This window comes from Pleuronectes platessa, chromosome 6, assembly GCF_947347685.1.
Source record: "Pleuronectes platessa chromosome 6, fPlePla1.1, whole genome shotgun sequence".
Lineage (NCBI taxonomy): Eukaryota > Metazoa > Chordata > Actinopteri > Pleuronectiformes > Pleuronectidae > Pleuronectes > Pleuronectes platessa.
The window spans coordinates 25,983,437-26,003,394 of record NC_070631.1 but is presented as its reverse complement, the minus strand read 5'-3'; the positions used below and the strand labels follow the sequence as shown (position 1 = coordinate 26,003,394).

Genomic DNA, 19,958 nt, shown 5'->3' with positions numbered 1-19,958 from the left:
CCTTATTTATACATGTGAATCACCACCATCATCAATAGTATGGTTGCTTTGTGACCATTGCAACTTGTTTTTTATTGTTATATAATGTTAAGGAAAAGACACTCAAGGTGCAATTTTGTCATAAAATAGCAAGAAAAAAATCATTACAATAATTCAATAATGTCCTTCAGTAATAATGTCGGGGTTTCATATACTGTTTCTTCCTTCATGGTGAGTAATTTCTCCCTGCTCTTTCATCCTTCTCTCCAAATATGACATTTTTAGGGTGATATGTTAATTTTACATGAATATAGTAGTGTTTCGAATATCAAATGTCATTTGAATGTTCACTCTCATCCTCCACTGATGATCTCCGGGTTGAATATCCTTTCTTGCTTTGATTGCGAGTCTTTCCTGCTCTTTCCAAAATGTGTCTCCTCTGAAGCAGGAGCAACACCAAGCTCGGCTGGCAATACAGAGAATCATCACCATAATCAACACTTTCCTTTTATTTTGTGTCCATTGAAAGTTATCTTTTGTTGTTGTTTATGTTAAATAAAAAGAATCTGAAGGTGCAATTTGGTCATAATATTGCAAGAAACAAAATCATGACAATTTCCATCAGTAATAATGTCAGGGTTTCATATACTGTTTCTTCCTTGATGGTGAGTAAACTCCCCGCTCTTTCATCCTTCTCTGCAAATATGACATTTTGAGAGTGATAGGTTACTAGTGCATGAATAAAGTAGTGTTTCGAATATCAAAAGTCATTTGAATGTTTACTCTCTGCCTTCAGTGATGATGTGTGTGTGTTCCATATCCTGGTTTTCTTTGATGCTGAGTCTTTCATGCTCTTTCAAAGGCGTTTCTCCTTTAAAGCAGCAGCAGCAGGGCCCTCTGCTGGTTGCAAAGAAAATTGTAAAAAGCTTACAGCACCTGGTATTCCCAGGCGGTCTCCCATCCAAGTACTAACCAGGCCCGACCCTGCTTAGCTTCCGAGATCGGACGAGATCGGGCGTGTTCAGGGTGGTATGGCCGTAAGCGATTAACTCAACCCACAATACCTTATTTATACATGTGAATCACCACCATCATCAATAGTATGGTTGCTTTGTGACCATTGCAACTTGTTTTTTATTGTTATATAATGTTAAGGAAAAGACACTCAAGGTGCAATTTTGTCATAAAATAGCAAGAAAAAAATCATTACAATAATTCAATAATGTCCTTCAGTAATAATGTCGGGGTTTCATATACTGTTTCTTCCTTCATGGTGAGTAATTTCTCCCTGCTCTTTCATCCTTCTCTCCAAATATGACATTTTTAGGGTGATATGTTAATTTTACATGAATATAGTAGTGTTTCGAATATCAAATGTCATTTGAATGTTCACTCTCATCCTCCACTGATGATCTCCGGGTTGAATATCCTTTCTTGCTTTGATTGCGAGTCTTTCCTGCTCTTTCCAAAATGTGTCTCCTCTGAAGCAGGAGCAACACCAAGCTCGGCTGGCAATACAGAGAATCATCACCATAATCAACACTTTCCTTTTATTTTGTGTCCATTGAAACTTATCTTTTGTTGTTGTTTATGTTAAATAAAAAGAATCTGAAGGTGCAATTTGGTCATAATATTGCAAGAAACAAAATCATGACAATTTCCATCAGTAATAATGTCAGGGTTTCATATACTGTTTCTTCCTTGATGGTGAGTAAACTCCCCGCTCTTTCATCCTTCTCTGCAAATATGACATTTTGAGAGTGATAGGTTACTAGTGCATGAATAAAGTAGTGTTTCGAATATCAAAAGTCATTTGAATGTTTACTCTCTGCCTTCAGTGATGATGTGTGTGTGTTCCATATCCTGGTTTTCTTTGATGCTGAGTCTTTCATGCTCTTTCAAAGGCGTTTCTCCTTTAAAGCAGCAGCAGCAGGGCCCTCTGCTGGTTGCAAAGAAAATTGTAAAAAGCTTACAGCACCTGGTATTCCCAGGCGGTCTCCCATCCAAGTACTAACCAGGCCCGACCCTGCTTAGCTTCCGAGATCGGACGAGATCGGGCGTGTTCAGGGTGGTATGGCCGTAAGCGATTAACTCAACCCACAATACCTTATTTATACATGTGAATCACCACCATCATCAATAGTATGGTTGCTTTGTGACCATTGCAACTTGTTTTTTATTGTTATATAATGTTAAGGAAAAGACACTCAAGGTGCAATTTTGTCATAAAATAGCAAGAAAAAAATCATTACAATAATTCAATAATGTCCTTCAGTAATAATGTCGGGGTTTCATATACTGTTTCTTCCTTCATGGTGAGTAATTTCTCCCTGCTCTTTCATCCTTCTCTCCAAATATGACATTTTTAGGGTGATATGTTAATTTTACATGAATATAGTAGTGTTTCGAATATCAAATGTCATTTGAATGTTCACTCTCATCCTCCACTGATGATCTCCGGGTTGAATATCCTTTCTTGCTTTGATTGCGAGTCTTTCCTGCTCTTTCCAAAATGTGTCTCCTCTGAAGCAGGAGCAACACCAAGCTCGGCTGGCAATACAGAGAATCATCACCATAATCAACACTTTCCTTTTATTTTGTGTCCATTGAAAGTTATCTTTTGTTGTTGTTTATGTTAAATAAAAAGAATCTGAAGGTGCAATTTGGTCATAATATTGCAAGAAACAAAATCATGACAATTTCCATCAGTAATAATGTCAGGGTTTCATATACTGTTTCTTCCTTGATGGTGAGTAAACTCCCCGCTCTTTCATCCTTCTCTGCAAATATGACATTTTGAGAGTGATAGGTTACTAGTGCATGAATAAAGTAGTGTTTCGAATATCAAAAGTCATTTGAATGTTTACTCTCTGCCTTCAGTGATGATGTGTGTGTGTTCCATATCCTGGTTTTCTTTGATGCTGAGTCTTTCATGCTCTTTCAAAGGCGTTTCTCCTTTAAAGCAGCAGCAGCAGGGCCCTCTGCTGGTTGCAAAGAAAATTGTAAAAAGCTTACAGCACCTGGTATTCCCAGGCGGTCTCCCATCCAAGTACTAACCAGGCCCGACCCTGCTTAGCTACCGAGATCGGACGAGATCGGGCGTGTTCAGGGTGGTATGGCCGTAAGCGATTAACTCAACCCACAATACCTTATTTATACATGTGAATCACCACCATCATCAATAGTATGGTTGCTTTGTGACCATTGCAACTTGTTTTTTATTGTTATATAATGTTAAGGAAAAGACACTCAAGGTGCAATTTTGTCATAAAATAGCAAGAAAAAAATCATTACAATAATTCAATAATGTCCTTCAGTAATAATGTCGGGGTTTCATATACTGTTTCTTCCTTCATGGTGAGTAATTTCTCCCTGCTCTTTCATCCTTCTCTCCAAATATGACATTTTTAGGGTGATATGTTAATTTTACATGAATATAGTAGTGTTTCGAATATCAAATGTCATTTGAATGTTCACTCTCATCCTCCACTGATGATCTCCGGGTTGAATATCCTTTCTTGCTTTGATTGCGAGTCTTTCCTGCTCTTTCCAAAATGTGTCTCCTCTGAAGCAGGAGCAACACCAAGCTCGGCTGGCAATACAGAGAATCATCACCATAATCAACACTTTCCTTTTATTTTGTGTCCATTGAAACTTATCTTTTGTTGTTGTTTATGTTAAATAAAAAGAATCTGAAGGTGCAATTTGGTCATAATATTGCAAGAAACAAAATCATGACAATTTCCATCAGTAATAATGTCAGGGTTTCATATACTGTTTCTTCCTTGATGGTGAGTAAACTCCCCGCTCTTTCATCCTTCTCTGCAAATATGACATTTTGAGAGTGATAGGTTACTAGTGCATGAATAAAGTAGTGTTTCGAATATCAAAAGTCATTTGAATGTTTACTCTCTGCCTTCAGTGATGATGTGTGTGTGTTCCATATCCTGGTTTTCTTTGATGCTGAGTCTTTCATGCTCTTTCAAAGGCGTTTCTCCTTTAAAGCAGCAGCAACAGTACCCTCTGTTGGTTGCAAAGAAAATTGTAAAAAGCTTACAGCACCTGGTATTCCCAGGCGGTCTCCCATCCAAGTACTAACCAGGCACGACCCTGCTTAGCTTCCGAGATCGGACGAGATCGGGCGTGTTCAGGGTGGTATGGCCGTAAGCGATTAACTCAACCCACAATACCTTATTTATACATGTGAATCACCACCATCATCAATAGTATGGTTGCTTTGTGACCATTGAAACTTGTTTTTTATTGTTATATAATGTTAAGGAAAAGACACTCAAGGTGCAATTTTGTCATAAAATAGCAAGAAAAAAATCATTACAATAATTCAATAATGTCCTTCAGTAATAATGTCGGGGTTTCATATACTGTTTCTTCCTTCATGGTGAGTAATTTCTCCCTGCTCTTTCATCCTTCTCTCCAAATATGACATTTTTAGGGTGATATGTTAATTTTACATGAATATAGTAGTGTTTCGAATATCAAATGTCATTTGAATGTTCACTCTCATCCTCCACTGATGATCTCCGGGTTGAATATCCTTTCTTGCTTTGATTGCGAGTCTTTCCTGCTCTTTCCAAAATGTGTCTCCTCTGAAGCAGGAGCAACACCAAGCTCGGCTGGCAATACAGAGAATCATCACCATAATCAACACTTTCCTTTTATTTTGTGTCCATTGAAACTTATCTTTTGTTGTTGTTTATGTTAAATAAAAAGAATCTGAAGGTGCAATTTGGTCATAATATTGCAAGAAACAAAATCATGACAATTTCCATCAGTAATAATGTCAGGGTTTCATATACTGTTTCTTCCTTGATGGTGAGTAAACTCCCCGCTCTTTCATCCTTCTCTGCAAATATGACATTTTGAGAGTGATAGGTTACTAGTGCATGAATAAAGTAGTGTTTCGAATATCAAAAGTCATTTGAATGTTTACTCTCTGCCTTCAGTGATGATGTGTGTGTGTTCCATATCCTGGTTTTCTTTGATGCTGAGTCTTTCATGCTCTTTCAAAGGCGTTTCTCCTTTAAAGCAGCAGCAACAGTACCCTCTGTTGGTTGCAAAGAAAATTGTAAAAAGCTTACAGCACCTGGTATTCCCAGGCGGTCTCCCATCCAAGTACTAACCAGGCCCGACCCTGCTTAGCTTCCGAGATCGGACGAGATCGGGCGTGTTCAGGGTGGTATGGCCGTAAGCGATTAACTCAACCCACAATACCTTATTTATACATGTGAATCACCACCATCATCAATAGTATGGTTGCTTTGTGACCATTGCAACTTGTTTTTTATTGTTATATAATGTTAAGGAAAAGACACTCAAGGTGCAATTTTGTCATAAAATAGCAAGAAAAAAATCATTACAATAATTCAATAATGTCCTTCAGTAATAATGTCGGGGTTTCATATACTGTTTCTTCCTTCATGGTGAGTAATTTCTCCCTGCTCTTTCATCCTTCTCTCCAAATATGACATTTTTAGGGTGATATGTTAATTTTACATGAATATAGTAGTGTTTCGAATATCAAATGTCATTTGAATGTTCACTCTCATCCTCCACTGATGATCTCCGGGTTGAATATCCTTTCTTGCTTTGATTGCGAGTCTTTCCTGCTCTTTCCAAAATGTGTCTCCTCTGAAGCAGGAGCAACACCAAGCTCGGCTGGCAATACAGAGAATCATCACCATAATCAACACTTTCCTTTTATTTTGTGTCCATTGAAACTTATCTTTTGTTGTTGTTTATGTTAAATAAAAAGAATCTGAAGGTGCAATTTGGTCATAATATTGCAAGAAACAAAATCATGACAATTTCCATCAGTAATAATGTCAGGGTTTCATATACTGTTTCTTCCTTGATGGTGAGTAAACTCCCCGCTCTTTCATCCTTCTCTGCAAATATGACATTTTGAGAGTGATAGGTTACTAGTGCATGAATAAAGTAGTGTTTCGAATATCAAAAGTCATTTGAATGTTTACTCTCTGCCTTCAGTGACGATGTGTGTGTGTTCCATATCCTGGTTTTCTTTGATGCTGAGTCTTTCATGCTCTTTCAAAGGCGTTTCTCCTTTAAAGCAGCAGCAACAGTGCCCTCTGCTGGTTGCAAAGAAAATTGTAAAAAGCTTACAGCACCTGGTATTCCCAGGCGGTCTCCCATCCAAGTACTAACCAGGCCCGACCCTGCTTAGCTTCCGAGATCGGACGAGATCGGGCGTGTTCAGGGTGGTATGGCCGTAAGCGATTAACTCAACCCACAATACCTTATTTATACATGTGAATCACCACCATCATCAATAGTATGGTTGCTTTGTGACCATTGAAACTTGTTTTTTATTGTTATATAATGTTAAGGAAAAGACACTCAAGGTGCAATTTTGTCATAAAATAGCAAGAAAAAAATCATTACAATAATTCAATAATGTCCTTCAGTAATAATGTCGGGGTTTCATAAACTGTTTCTTCCTTCATGGTGAGTAATTTCTCCCTGCTCTTTCATCCTTCTCTCCAAATATGAAATTTTTAGGGTGATATGTTAATTTTACATGAATATAGTAGTGTTTCGAATATCAAATGTCATTTGAATGTTCACTCTCATCCTCCACTGATGATCTCCGGGTTGAATATCCTTTCTTGCTTTGATTGCGAGTCTTTCCTGCTCTTTCCAAAATGTGTCTCCTCTGAAGCAGGAGCAACACCAAGCTCGGCTGGCAATACAGAGAATCATCACCATAATCAACACTTTCCTTTTATTTCGTGTCCATTGAAACTTATCTTTTGTTGTTGTTTATGTTAAATAAAAAGAATCTGAAGGTGCAATTTGGTCATAATATTGCAAGAAACAAAATCATGACAATTTCCATCAGTAATAATGTCAGGGTTTCATATACTGTTTCTTCCTTGATGGTGAGTAAATATGGAGGACCATACATGACATAAGTAAAAATAAATAAATAAATAAATGTATAAATAAATACAGAAATAAATAAATAAATAAAAAAGGAAATAAATAAAGAAATACAGAAATAAATAAATAAATATGTTAATACCAAAAGAAATGTCAAAATAAATGTCTTAAATATATTTGCACATTTATTTATTCCCTGATACATTTCCTTTTCATTTGCAGTGTCCTTATGCTAATGAGAAAGGCGGGCCTAACCGCAGTCTCATGCAGGATTGGTCACAAGAGTGTAATGATCCAGCCCTACGTCTGCCTCTCAATGCTGACTGGTGTCCAGTAGCTGTTTGCAGCGTTGAGCCAGTTCACACTTAAAATGAACTAGTTCAAGTTCAGAGGGTTAGTTAAGGTTATTTTTTATTGGGATGATTTAGGTGTCAGTAGTCCTGACTGTGAGCGTCACGTCTCGTGTTCTACTGAGCACAAGGAGCGAGCTGAGAGGAGAAGGAGGAAACAGAAACTCCAGCTCGTTACAAACCACCTGCAGCTTCTGCTCTGATCATGAAGCCGCTGATCTCTGATCAGATGTGACCAGAGAAACTCTGTGTTTCCACTGTTCTACAAAGTCACTGAGCGGCTGTTTCACGGTGAAAAGCTCAAGTCTCAGTCACTGCCCGTGTCTCTGAGCGAGTGGGAGACGGAGCGGGCTGTGTGTGTGTGTAGCTCAGTTGACCAATCCTGAGGTTAGGCCCGCCTTTCTCATTAGCATAAGGACACTGAAATGTGGAAATAAATAAATGTGGAAATAAATAAAAGTTAGAATAAAAGTGGAAATAAATAAATAAATGTGGAAATAAGTTTAACACATTGATTTATTTAATTCTGCATTTATTTCCACATTTATTTATTTATTTCCACATTTATTCCAACTTTTATTTTTCGATTTCAGTGTCCTTATGCTAATGAGAAAGGCGGGCCCAACCTTAGTCTCGAGCAGGATTGGTCAACTGAGCTACACACACACAGCCCCTGCGCTGCTCCACACACTCGCTCAGAGACACGGGAAGTGACTGAGACTTGAGCTCTTCACCGTGAAGCAGCCGGTCAGTGACTTTGTAGAACAGTGGAAACAGTGAAAACACAGAGTTTCTCTGGTCACATCTGCTCAGAGATCAGCTGCTTCATGATCAGAGCAGAAGCTGCAGGTGGTTTGTAACGAGCTGGAGTTTCTGTTTCCTCCTTCTCCTCTCGGCTCGCTCCTTGTGCTCAGTACAACACGTGACGCTCACAGTCAGGACTACTGACACCTAAATCATCCCAATAAAAAATAACCTTAACTAACCCTCTGAACTTGAACTAGTTCATTTTAAGTGTGAACTGGCTCAACGCTGCAAACAGCTACTGGACACCAGTCAGCATTGAGAGGCAGACGTAGGGCTGGATCATTACACTCCTGTGACCAATCCTGCATGAGACTGCGGTTAGGCCCGCCTTTCTCATTAGCATAAGGACACTGCAAATGAAAAGGAAATGTATCAGGGAATAAATAAATGTGCAAATATATTTAAGACATTTATTTTGACATTTCTCTTGGTATTAACATAGTTATTTATTTATTTCTGTATTTATTTATTTATTTCCATTTTTATTTATTCATTTATTTATTTATTTCTGTTTTTATTTATACATTTATTTATTTATTTATTTTTACTTAAGTCATGTATGGTCCTCCATAAGTAAACTCCCCGCTCTTTCATCCTTCTCTGCAAATATGACATTTTGAGAGTGATAGGTTACTAGTGCATGAATAAAGTAGTGTTTCGAATATCAAAAGTCATTTGAATGTTTACTCTCTGCCTTCAGTGATGATGTGTGTGTGTTCCATATCCTGGTTTTCTTTGATGCTGAGTCTTTCATGCTCTTTCAAAGGCGTTTCTCCTTTAAAGCAGCAGCAACAGTACCCTCTGTTGGTTGCAAAGAAAATTGTAAAAAGCTTACAGCACCTGGTATTCCCAGGCGGTCTCCCATCCAAGTACTAACCAGGCCCGACCCTGCTTAGCTTCCGAGATCGGACGAGATCGGGCGTGTTCAGGGTGGTATGGCCGTAAGCGATTAACTCAACCCACAATACCTTATTTATACATGTGAATCACCACCATCATCAATAGTATGGTTGCTTTGTGACCATTGAAACTTGTTTTTTATTGTTATATAATGTTAAGGAAAAGACACTCAAGGTGCAATTTTGTCATAAAATAGCAAGAAAAAAATCATTACAATAATTCAATAATGTCCTTCAGTAATAATGTCGGGGTTTCATATACTGTTTCTTCCTTCATGGTGAGTAATTTCTCCCTGCTCTTTCATCCTTCTCTCCAAATATGACATTTTTAGGGTGATATGTTAATTTTACATGAATATAGTAGTGTTTCGAATATCAAATGTCATTTGAATGTTCACTCTCATCCTCCACTGATGATCTCCGGGTTGAATATCCTTTCTTGCTTTGATTGCGAGTCTTTCCTGCTCTTTCCAAAATGTGTCTCCTCTGAAGCAGGAGCAACACCAAGCTCGGCTGGCAATACAGAGAATCATCACCATAATCAACACTTTCCTTTTATTTTGTGTCCATTGAAAGTTATCTTTTGTTGTTGTTTATGTTAAATAAAAAGAATCTGAAGGTGCAATTTGGTCATAATATTGCAAGAAACAAAATCATGACAATTTCCATCAGTAATAATGTCAGGGTTTCATATACTGTTTCTTCCTTGATGGTGAGTAAACTCCCCGCTCTTTCATCCTTCTCTGCAAATATGACATTTTGAGAGTGATAGGTTACTAGTGCATGAATAAAGTAGTGTTTCGAATATCAAAAGTCATTTGAATGTTTACTCTCTGCCTTCAGTGATGATGTGTGTGTGTTCCATATCCTGGTTTTCTTTGATGCTGAGTCTTTCATGCTCTTTCAAAGGCGTTTCTCCTTTAAAGCAGCAGCAGCAGGGCCCTCTGCTGGTTGCAAAGAAAATTGTAAAAAGCTTACAGCACCTGGTATTCCCAGGCGGTCTCCCATCCAAGTACTAACCAGGCCCGTCCCTGCTTAGCTTCCGAGATCGGACGAGATCGGGCGTGTTCAGGGTGGTATGGCCGTAAGCGATTAACTCAACCCACAATACCTTATTTATACATGTGAATCACCACCATCATCAATAGTATGGTTGCTTTGTGACCATTGCAACTTGTTTTTTATTGTTATATAATGTTAAGGAAAAGACACTCAAGGTGCAATTTTGTCATAAAATAGCAAGAAAAAAATCATTACAATAATTCAATAATGTCCTTCAGTAATAATGTCGGGGTTTCATATACTGTTTCTTCCTTCATGGTGAGTAATTTCTCCCTGCTCTTTCATCCTTCTCTCCAAATATGACATTTTTAGGGTGATATGTTAATTTTACATGAATATAGTAGTGTTTCGAATATCAAATGTCATTTGAATGTTCACTCTCATCCTCCACTGATGATCTCCGGGTTGAATATCCTTTCTTGCTTTGATTGCGAGTCTTTCCTGCTCTTTCCAAAATGTGTCTCCTCTGAAGCAGGAGCAACACCAAGCTCGGCTGGCAATACAGAGAATCATCACCATAATCAACACTTTCCTTTTATTTTGTGTCCATTGAAAGTTATCTTTTGTTGTTGTTTATGTTAAATAAAAAGAATCTGAAGGTGCAATTTGGTCATAATATTGCAAGAAACAAAATCATGACAATTTCCATCAGTAATAATGTCAGGGTTTCATATACTGTTTCTTCCTTGATGGTGAGTAAACTCCCCGCTCTTTCATCCTTCTCTGCAAATATGACATTTTGAGAGTGATAGGTTACTAGTGCATGAATAAAGTAGTGTTTCGAATATCAAAAGTCATTTGAATGTTTACTCTCTGCCTTCAGTGATGATGTGTGTGTGTTCCATATCCTGGTTTTCTTTGATGCTGAGTCTTTCATGCTCTTTCAAAGGCGTTTCTCCTTTAAAGCAGCAGCAGCAGGGCCCTCTGCTGGTTGCAAAGAAAATTGTAAAAAGCTTACAGCACCTGGTATTCCCAGGCGGTCTCCCATCCAAGTACTAACCAGGCCCGACCCTGCTTAGCTTCCGAGATCGGACGAGATCGGGCGTGTTCAGGGTGGTATGGCCGTAAGCGTTTAACTCAACCCACAATACCTTATTTATACATGTGAATCACCACCATCATCAATAGTATGGTTGCTTTGTGACCATTGCAACTTGTTTTTTATTGTTATATAATGTTAAGGAAAAGACACTCAAGGTGCAATTTTGTCATAAAATAGCAAGAAAAAAATCATTACAATAATTCAATAATGTCCTTCAGTAATAATGTCGGGGTTTCATATACTGTTTCTTCCTTCATGGTGAGTAATTTCTCCCTGCTCTTTCATCCTTCTCTCCAAATATGACATTTTTAGGGTGATATGTTAATTTTACATGAATATAGTAGTGTTTCGAATATCAAATGTCATTTGAATGTTCACTCTCATCCTCCACTGATGATCTCCGGGTTGAATATCCTTTCTTGCTTTGATTGCGAGTCTTTCCTGCTCTTTCCAAAATGTGTCTCCTCTGAAGCAGGAGCAACACCAAGCTCGGCTGGCAATACAGAGAATCATCACCATAATCAACACTTTCCTTTTATTTTGTGTCCATTGAAAGTTATCTTTTGTTGTTGTTTATGTTAAATAAAAAGAATCTGAAGGTGCAATTTGGTCATAATATTGCAAGAAACAAAATCATGACAATTTCCATCAGTAATAATGTCAGGGTTTCATATACTGTTTCTTCCTTGATGGTGAGTAAACTCCCCGCTCTTTCATCCTTCTCTGCAAATATGACATTTTGAGAGTGATAGGTTACTAGTGCATGAATAAAGTAGTGTTTCGAATATCAAAAGTCATTTGAATGTTTACTCTCTGCCTTCAGTGATGATGTGTGTGTGTTCCATATCCTGGTTTTCTTTGATGCTGAGTCTTTCATGCTCTTTCAAAGGCGTTTCTCCTTTAAAGCAGCAGCAGCAGGGCCCTCTGCTGGTTGCAAAGAAAATTGTAAAAAGCTTACAGCACCTGGTATTCCCAGGCGGTCTCCCATCCAAGTACTAACCAGGCCCGTCCCTGCTTAGCTTCCGAGATCGGACGAGATCGGGCGTGTTCAGGGTGGTATGGCCGTAAGCGATTAACTCAACCCACAATACCTTATTTATACATGTGAATCACCACCATCATCAATAGTATGGTTGCTTTGTGACCATTGCAACTTGTTTTTTATTGTTATATAATGTTAAGGAAAAGACACTCAAGGTGCAATTTTGTCATAAAATAGCAAGAAAAAAATCATTACAATAATTCAATAATGTCCTTCAGTAATAATGTCGGGGTTTCATATACTGTTTCTTCCTTCATGGTGAGTAATTTCTCCCTGCTCTTTCATCCTTCTCTCCAAATATGACATTTTTAGGGTGATATGTTAATTTTACATGAATATAGTAGTGTTTCGAATATCAAATGTCATTTGAATGTTCACTCTCATCCTCCACTGATGATCTCCGGGTTGAATATCCTTTCTTGCTTTGATTGCGAGTCTTTCCTGCTCTTTCCAAAATGTGTCTCCTCTGAAGCAGGAGCAACACCAAGCTCGGCTGGCAATACAGAGAATCATCACCATAATCAACACTTTCCTTTTATTTTGTGTCCATTGAAAGTTATCTTTTGTTGTTGTTTATGTTAAATAAAAAGAATCTGAAGGTGCAATTTGGTCATAATATTGCAAGAAACAAAATCATGACAATTTCCATCAGTAATAATGTCAGGGTTTCATATACTGTTTCTTCCTTGATGGTGAGTAAACTCCCCGCTCTTTCATCCTTCTCTGCAAATATGACATTTTGAGAGTGATAGGTTACTAGTGCATGAATAAAGTAGTGTTTCGAATATCAAAAGTCATTTGAATGTTTACTCTCTGCCTTCAGTGATGATGTGTGTGTGTTCCATATCCTGGTTTTCTTTGATGCTGAGTCTTTCATGCTCTTTCAAAGGCGTTTCTCCTTTAAAGCAGCAGCAGCAGGGCCCTCTGCTGGTTGCAAAGAAAATTGTAAAAAGCTTACAGCACCTGGTATTCCCAGGCGGTCTCCCATCCAAGTACTAACCAGGCCCGACCCTGCTTAGCTTCCGAGATCGGACGAGATCGGGCGTGTTCAGGGTGGTATGGCCGTAAGCGTTTAACTCAACCCACAATACCTTATTTATACATGTGAATCACCACCATCATCAATAGTATGGTTGCTTTGTGACCATTGCAACTTGTTTTTTATTGTTATATAATGTTAAGGAAAAGACACTCAAGGTGCAATTTTGTCATAAAATAGCAAGAAAAAAATCATTACAATAATTCAATAATGTCCTTCAGTAATAATGTCGGGGTTTCATATACTGTTTCTTCCTTCATGGTGAGTAATTTCTCCCTGCTCTTTCATCCTTCTCTCCAAATATGACATTTTTAGGGTGATATGTTAATTTTACATGAATATAGTAGTGTTTCGAATATCAAATGTCATTTGAATGTTCACTCTCATCCTCCACTGATGATCTCCGGGTTGAATATCCTTTCTTGCTTTGATTGCGAGTCTTTCCTGCTCTTTCCAAAATGTGTCTCCTCTGAAGCAGGAGCAACACCAAGCTCGGCTGGCAATACAGAGAATCATCACCATAATCAACACTTTCCTTTTATTTTGTGTCCATTGAAAGTTATCTTTTGTTGTTGTTTATGTTAAATAAAAAGAATCTGAAGGTGCAATTTGGTCATAATATTGCAAGAAACAAAATCATGACAATTTCCATCAGTAATAATGTCAGGGTTTCATATACTGTTTCTTCCTTGATGGTGAGTAAACTCCCCGCTCTTTCATCCTTCTCTGCAAATATGACATTTTGAGAGTGATAGGTTACTAGTGCATGAATAAAGTAGTGTTTCGAATATCAAAAGTCATTTGAATGTTTACTCTCTGCCTTCAGTGATGATGTGTGTGTGTTCCATATCCTGGTTTTCTTTGATGCTGAGTCTTTCATGCTCTTTCAAAGGCGTTTCTCCTTTAAAGCAGCAGCAACAGTGCCCTCTGCTGGTTGCAAAGAAAATTGTAAAAAGCTTACAGCACCTGGTATTCCCAGGCGGTCTCCCATCCAAGTACTAACCAGGCCCGACCCTGCTTAGCTTCCGAGATCGGACGAGATCGGGCGTGTTCAGGGTGGTATGGCCGTAAGCGTTTAACTCAAACCACAATACCTTATTTATACATGTGAATCACCACCATCATCAATAGTATGGTTGCTTTGTGACCATTGCAACTTGTTTTTTATTGTTATATAATGTTAAGGAAAAGACACTCAAGGTGCAATTTTGTCATAAAATAGCAAGAAAAAAATCATTACAATAATTCAATAATGTCCTTCAGTAATAATGTCGGGGTTTCATATACTGTTTCTTCCTTCATGGTGAGTAATTTCTCCCTGCTCTTTCATCCTTCTCTCCAAATATGACATTTTTAGGGTGATATGTTAATTTTACATGAATATAGTAGTGTTTCGAATATCAAATGTCATTTGAATGTTCACTCTCATCCTCCACTGATGATCTCCGGGTTGAATATCCTTTCTTGCTTTGATTGCGAGTCTTTCCTGCTCTTTCCAAAATGTGTCTCCTCTGAAGCAGGAGCAACACCAAGCTCGGCTGGCAATACAGAGAATCATCACCATAATCAACACTTTCCTTTTATTTTGTGTCCATTGAAACTTATCTTTTGTTGTTGTTTATGTTAAATAAAAAGAATCTGAAGGTGCAATTTGGTCATAATATTGCAAGAAACAAAATCATGACAATTTCCATCAGTAATAATGTCAGGGTTTCATATACTGTTTCTTCCTTGATGGTGAGTAAACTCCCCGCTCTTTCATCCTTCTCTGCAAATATGACATTTTGAGAGTGATAGGTTACTAGTGCATGAATAAAGTAGTGTTTCGAATATCAAAAGTCATTTGAATGTTTACTCTCTGCCTTCAGTGATGATGTGTGTGTGTTCCATATCCTGGTTTTCTTTGATGCTGAGTCTTTCATGCTCTTTCAAAGGCGTTTCTCCTTTAAAGCAGCAGCAGCAGGGCCCTCTGCTGGTTGCAAAGAAAATTGTAAAAAGCTTACAGCACCTGGTATTCCCAGGCGGTCTCCCATCCAAGTACTAACCAGGCCCGACCCTGCTTAGCTTCCGAGATCGGACGAGATCGGGCGTGTTCAGGGTGGTATGGCCGTAAGCGTTTAACTCAAACCACAATACCTTATTTATACATGTGAATCACCACCATCATCAATAGTATGGTTGCTTTGTGACCATTGCAACTTGTTTTTTATTGTTATATAATGTTAAGGAAAAGACACTCAAGGTGCAATTTTGTCATAAAATAGCAAGAAAAAAATCATTACAATAATTCAATAATGTCCTTCAGTAATAATGTCGGGGTTTCATATACTGTTTCTTCCTTCATGGTGAGTAATTTCTCCCTGCTCTTTCATCCTTCTCTCCAAATATGACATTTTTAGGGTGATATGTTAATTTTACATGAATATAGTAGTGTTTCGAATATCAAATGTCATTTGAATGTTCACTCTCATCCTCCACTGATGATCTCCGGGTTGAATATCCTTTCTTGCTTTGATTGCGAGTCTTTCCTGCTCTTTCCAAAATGTGTCTCCTCTGAAGCAGGAGCAACACCAAGCTCGGCTGGCAATACAGAGAATCATCACCATAATCAACACTTTCCTTTTATTTTGTGTCCATTGAAAGTTATCTTTTGTTGTTGTTTATGTTAAATAAAAAGAATCTGAAGGTGCAATTTGGTCATAATATTGCAAGAAACAAAATCATGACAATTTCCATCAGTAATAATGTCAGGGTTTCATATACTGTTTCTTCCTTGATGGTGAGTAAACTCCCCGCTCTTTCATCCTTCTCTGCAAATATGACATTTTGAGAGTGATAGGTTACTAGTGCATGAATAAAGTAGTGTTTCGAATATCAAAAGTCATTTGAATGTTTACTCTCTGCCTTCAGTGATGATGTGTGTGTGTTCCATATCCTGGTTTTCTTTGATGCTGAGTCTTTCATGCTCTTTCAAAGGCGTTTCTCCTTTAAAGCAGCAGCAGCAGGGCCCTCTGCTGGTTGCAAAGAAAATTGTAAAAAGCTTACAGCACCTGGTATTCCCAGGAGGTCTCCCATCCAAGTACTAACCAGGCCCGACCCTGCTTAGCTTCCGAGATCGGACGAGATCGGGCGTGTTCAGGGTGGTATGGCCGTAAGCGATTAACTCAACCCACAATACCTTATTTATACATGTGAATCACCACCATCATCAATAGTATGGTTGCTTTGTGACCATTGCAACTTGTTTTTTATTGTTATATAATGTTAAGGAAAAGACACTCAAGGTGCAATTTTGTCATAAAATAGCAAGAAAAAAATCATTACAATAATTCAATAATGTCCTTCAGTAATAATGTCGGGGTTTCATATACTGTTTCTTCCTTCATGGTGAGTAATTTCTCCCTGCTCTTTCATCCTTCTCTCCAAATATGACATTTTTAGGGTGATATGTTAATTTTACATGAATATAGTAGTGTTTCGAATATCAAATGTCATTTGAATGTTCACTCTCATCCTCCACTGATGATCTCCGGGTTGAATATCCTTTCTTGCTTTGATTGCGAGTCTTTCCTGCTCTTTCCAAAATGTGTCTCCTCTGAAGCAGGAGCAAAACCAAGCTCGGCTGGCAATACAGAGAATCATCACCATAATCAACACTTTCCTTTTATTTTGTGTCCATTGAAACTTATCTTTTGTTGTTGTTTATGTTAAATAAAAAGAATCTGAAGGTGCAATTTGGTCATAATATTGCAAGAAACAAAATCATGACAATTTCCATCAGTAATAATGTCAGGGTTTCATATACTGTTTCTTCCTTGATGGTGAGTAAACTCCCCGCTCTTTCATCCTTCTCTGCAAATATGACATTTTGAGAGTGATAGGTTACTAGTGCATGAATAAAGTAGTGTTTCGAATATCAAAAGTCATTTGAATGTTTACTCTCTGCCTTCAGTGACGATGTGTGTGTGTTCCATATCCTGGTTTTCTTTGATGCTGAGTCTTTCATGCTCTTTCAAAGGCGTTTCTCCTTTAAAGCAGCAGCAACAGTGCCCTCTGCTGGTTGCAAAGAAAATTGTAAAAAGCTTACAGCACCTGGTATTCCCAGGCGGTCTCCCATCCAAGTACTAACCAGGCCCGACCCTGCTTAGCTTCCGAGATCGGACGAGATCGGGCGTGTTCAGGGTGGTATGGCCGTAAGCGTTTAACTCAAACCACAATACCTTATTTATACATGTGAATCACCACCATCATCAATAGTATGGTTGCTTTGTGACCATTGCAACTTGTTTTTTATTGTTATATAATGTTAAGGAAAAGACACTCAAGGTGCAATTTTGTCATAAAATAGCAAGAAAAAAATCATTACAATAATTCAATAATGTCCTTCAGTAATAATGTCGGGGTTTCATATACTGTTTCTTCCTTCATGGTGAGTAATTTCTCCCTGCTCTTTCATCCTTCTCTCCAAATATGACATTTTTAGGGTGATATGTTAATTTTACATGAATATAGTAGTGTTTCGAATATCAAATGTCATTTGAATGTTCACTCTCATCCTCCACTGATGATCTCCGGGTTGAATATCCTTTCTTGCTTTGATTGCGAGTCTTTCCTGCTCTTTCCAAAATGTGTCTCCTCTGAAGCAGGAGCAACACCAAGCTCGGCTGGCAATACAGAGAATCATCACCATAATCAACACTTTCCTTTTATTTTGTGTCCATTGAAACTTATCTTTTGTTGTTGTTTATGTTAAATAAAAAGAATCTGAAGGTGCAATTTGGTCATAATATTGCAAGAAACAAAATCATGACAATTTCCATCAGTAATAATGTCAGGGTTTCATATACTGTTTCTTCCTTGATGGTGAGTAAACTCCCCGCTCTTTCATCCTTCTCTGCAAATATGACATTTTGAGAGTGATAGGTTACTAGTGCATGAATAAAGTAGTGTTTCGAATATCAAAAGTCATTTGAATGTTTACTCTCTGCCTTCAGTGACGATGTGTGTGTGTTCCATATCCTGGTTTTCTTTGATGCTGAGTCTTTCATGCTCTTTCAAAGGCGTTTCTCCTTTAAAGCAGCAGCAACAGTGCCCTCTGCTGGTTGCAAAGAAAATTGTAAAAAGCTTACAGCACCTGGTATTCCCAGGCGGTCTCCCATCCAAGTACTAACCAGGCCCGACCCTGCTTAGCTTCCGAGATCGGACGAGATCGGGCGTGTTCAGGGTGGTATGGCCGTAAGCGATTAACTCAACCCACAATACCTTATTTATACATGTGAATCACCACCATCATCAATAGTATGGTTGCTTTGTGACCATTGCAACTTGTTTTTTATTGTTATATAATGTTAAGGAAAAGACACTCAAGGTGCAATTTTGTCATAAAATAGCAAGAAAAAAATCATTACAATAATTCAATAATGTCCTTCAGTAATAATGTCGGGGTTTCATATACTGTTTCTTCCTTCATGGTGAGTAATTTCTCCCTGCTCTTTCATCCTTCTCTCCAAATATGACATTTTTAGGGTGATATGTTAATTTTACATGAATATAGTAGTGTTTCGAATATCAAATGTCATTTGAATGTTCACTCTCATCCTCCACTGATGATCTCCGGGTTGAATATCCTTTCTTGCTTTGATTGCGAGTCTTTCCTGCTCTTTCCAAAATGTGTCTCCTCTGAAGCAGGAGCAACACCAAGCTCGGCTGGCAATACAGAGAATCATCACCATAATCAACACTTTCCTTTTATTTCGTGTCCATTGAAACTTATCTTTTGTTGTTGTTTATGTTAAATAAAAAGAATCTGAAGGTGCAATTTGGTCATAATATTGCAAGAAACAAAATCATGACAATTTCCATCAGTAATAATGTCAGGGTTTCATATACTGTTTCTTCCTTGATGGTGAGTAAACTCCCCGCTCTTTCATCCTTCTCTGCAAATATGACATTTTGAGAGTGATAGGTTACTAGTGCATGAATAAAGTAGTGTTTCGAATATCAAAAGTCATTTGAATGTTTACTCTCTGCCTTCAGTGATGATGTGTGTGTGTTCCATATCCTGGTTTTCTTTGATGCTGAGTCTTTCATGCTCTTTCAATGGCGTTTCTCCTTTAAAGCAGCAGCAGCAGGGCCCTCAGCTGGTTGCAAAGAAAATTGTAAAAACTTTACAGCACCTGGTATTCCCAGGCGGTCTCCCATCCAAGTACTAACCAGGCCCGACCCTGCTTAGCTTCCGAGATCGGACGAGATCGGGCGTGTTCAGGGTGGTATGGCCGTAAGCGATTAACTCAACCCACAATACCTTATTTATACATGTGAATCACCACCATCATCAATAGTATGGTTGCTTTGTGACCATTGAAACTTGTTTTTTATTGTTATATAATGTTAAGGAAAAGACACTCAAGGTGCAATTTTGTCATAAAATAGCAAGAAAAAAATCATTACAATAATTCAATAATGTCCTTCAGTAATAATGTCGGGGTTTCATATACTGTTTCTTCCTTCATGGTGAGTAATTTCTCCCTGCTCTTTCATCCTTCTCTCCAAATATGACATTTTTAGGGTGATATGTTAATTTTACATGAATATAGTAGTGTTTCGAATATCAAATGTCATTTGAATGTTCACTCTCATCCTCCACTGATGATCTCCGGGTTGAATATCCTTTCTTGCTTTGATTGCGAGTCTTTCCTGCTCTTTCCAAAATGTGTCTCCTCTGAAGCAGGAGCAACACCAAGCTCGGCTGGCAATACAGAGAATCATCACCATAATCAACACTTTCCTTTTATTTTGTGTCCATTGAAAGTTATCTTTT

The 19,958-nt window shown here is 38.1% G+C and overlaps 17 non-coding genes across 17 annotated transcripts; all 17 read right to left on the bottom strand.

Moving 5' to 3' along the window:
* Window positions 1-903: 903 nt before the first annotated feature.
* Window positions 904-1,022, bottom strand: LOC128443248 (5S ribosomal RNA). Its single transcript, XR_008339033.1, has one exon. It is a non-coding gene; the product is annotated as a 5S ribosomal RNA (ribosomal RNA).
* Window positions 1,023-1,945: 923 nt separating this feature from the next.
* On the bottom strand, window positions 1,946-2,064 carry LOC128443246 (5S ribosomal RNA). The gene has a single exon (XR_008339031.1). It is a non-coding gene; the product is annotated as a 5S ribosomal RNA (ribosomal RNA).
* Window positions 2,065-2,987: 923 nt separating this feature from the next.
* Window positions 2,988-3,106, bottom strand: LOC128443201 (5S ribosomal RNA). Its single transcript, XR_008338989.1, has one exon. It is a non-coding gene; the product is annotated as a 5S ribosomal RNA (ribosomal RNA).
* Window positions 3,107-4,029: 923 nt separating this feature from the next.
* Window positions 4,030-4,148, bottom strand: LOC128443206 (5S ribosomal RNA). The gene has a single exon (XR_008338993.1). It is a non-coding gene; the product is annotated as a 5S ribosomal RNA (ribosomal RNA).
* A 923-nt stretch (window positions 4,149-5,071) lies between these two features.
* On the bottom strand, window positions 5,072-5,190 carry LOC128443245 (5S ribosomal RNA). The gene has a single exon (XR_008339030.1). It is a non-coding gene; the product is annotated as a 5S ribosomal RNA (ribosomal RNA).
* Window positions 5,191-6,113: 923 nt separating this feature from the next.
* On the bottom strand, window positions 6,114-6,232 carry LOC128443243 (5S ribosomal RNA). The gene has a single exon (XR_008339029.1). It is a non-coding gene; the product is annotated as a 5S ribosomal RNA (ribosomal RNA).
* Window positions 6,233-8,882: 2,650 nt separating this feature from the next.
* On the bottom strand, window positions 8,883-9,001 carry LOC128443242 (5S ribosomal RNA). Its single transcript, XR_008339028.1, has one exon. It is a non-coding gene; the product is annotated as a 5S ribosomal RNA (ribosomal RNA).
* Window positions 9,002-9,924: 923 nt separating this feature from the next.
* On the bottom strand, window positions 9,925-10,043 carry LOC128443200 (5S ribosomal RNA). Its single transcript, XR_008338988.1, has one exon. It is a non-coding gene; the product is annotated as a 5S ribosomal RNA (ribosomal RNA).
* Window positions 10,044-10,966: 923 nt separating this feature from the next.
* Window positions 10,967-11,085, bottom strand: LOC128443241 (5S ribosomal RNA). The gene has a single exon (XR_008339027.1). It is a non-coding gene; the product is annotated as a 5S ribosomal RNA (ribosomal RNA).
* A 923-nt stretch (window positions 11,086-12,008) lies between these two features.
* On the bottom strand, window positions 12,009-12,127 carry LOC128443199 (5S ribosomal RNA). The gene has a single exon (XR_008338987.1). It is a non-coding gene; the product is annotated as a 5S ribosomal RNA (ribosomal RNA).
* A 923-nt stretch (window positions 12,128-13,050) lies between these two features.
* Window positions 13,051-13,169, bottom strand: LOC128443240 (5S ribosomal RNA). The gene has a single exon (XR_008339026.1). It is a non-coding gene; the product is annotated as a 5S ribosomal RNA (ribosomal RNA).
* A 923-nt stretch (window positions 13,170-14,092) lies between these two features.
* On the bottom strand, window positions 14,093-14,211 carry LOC128443239 (5S ribosomal RNA). The gene has a single exon (XR_008339025.1). It is a non-coding gene; the product is annotated as a 5S ribosomal RNA (ribosomal RNA).
* A 923-nt stretch (window positions 14,212-15,134) lies between these two features.
* On the bottom strand, window positions 15,135-15,253 carry LOC128443238 (5S ribosomal RNA). Its single transcript, XR_008339024.1, has one exon. It is a non-coding gene; the product is annotated as a 5S ribosomal RNA (ribosomal RNA).
* A 923-nt stretch (window positions 15,254-16,176) lies between these two features.
* Window positions 16,177-16,295, bottom strand: LOC128443165 (5S ribosomal RNA). The gene has a single exon (XR_008338955.1). It is a non-coding gene; the product is annotated as a 5S ribosomal RNA (ribosomal RNA).
* A 923-nt stretch (window positions 16,296-17,218) lies between these two features.
* LOC128443237 (5S ribosomal RNA) lies at window positions 17,219-17,337 on the bottom strand. Its single transcript, XR_008339023.1, has one exon. It is a non-coding gene; the product is annotated as a 5S ribosomal RNA (ribosomal RNA).
* A 923-nt stretch (window positions 17,338-18,260) lies between these two features.
* Window positions 18,261-18,379, bottom strand: LOC128443236 (5S ribosomal RNA). The gene has a single exon (XR_008339022.1). It is a non-coding gene; the product is annotated as a 5S ribosomal RNA (ribosomal RNA).
* Window positions 18,380-19,302: 923 nt separating this feature from the next.
* Window positions 19,303-19,421, bottom strand: LOC128443209 (5S ribosomal RNA). The gene has a single exon (XR_008338996.1). It is a non-coding gene; the product is annotated as a 5S ribosomal RNA (ribosomal RNA).
* Window positions 19,422-19,958: the final 537 nt, after the last annotated feature.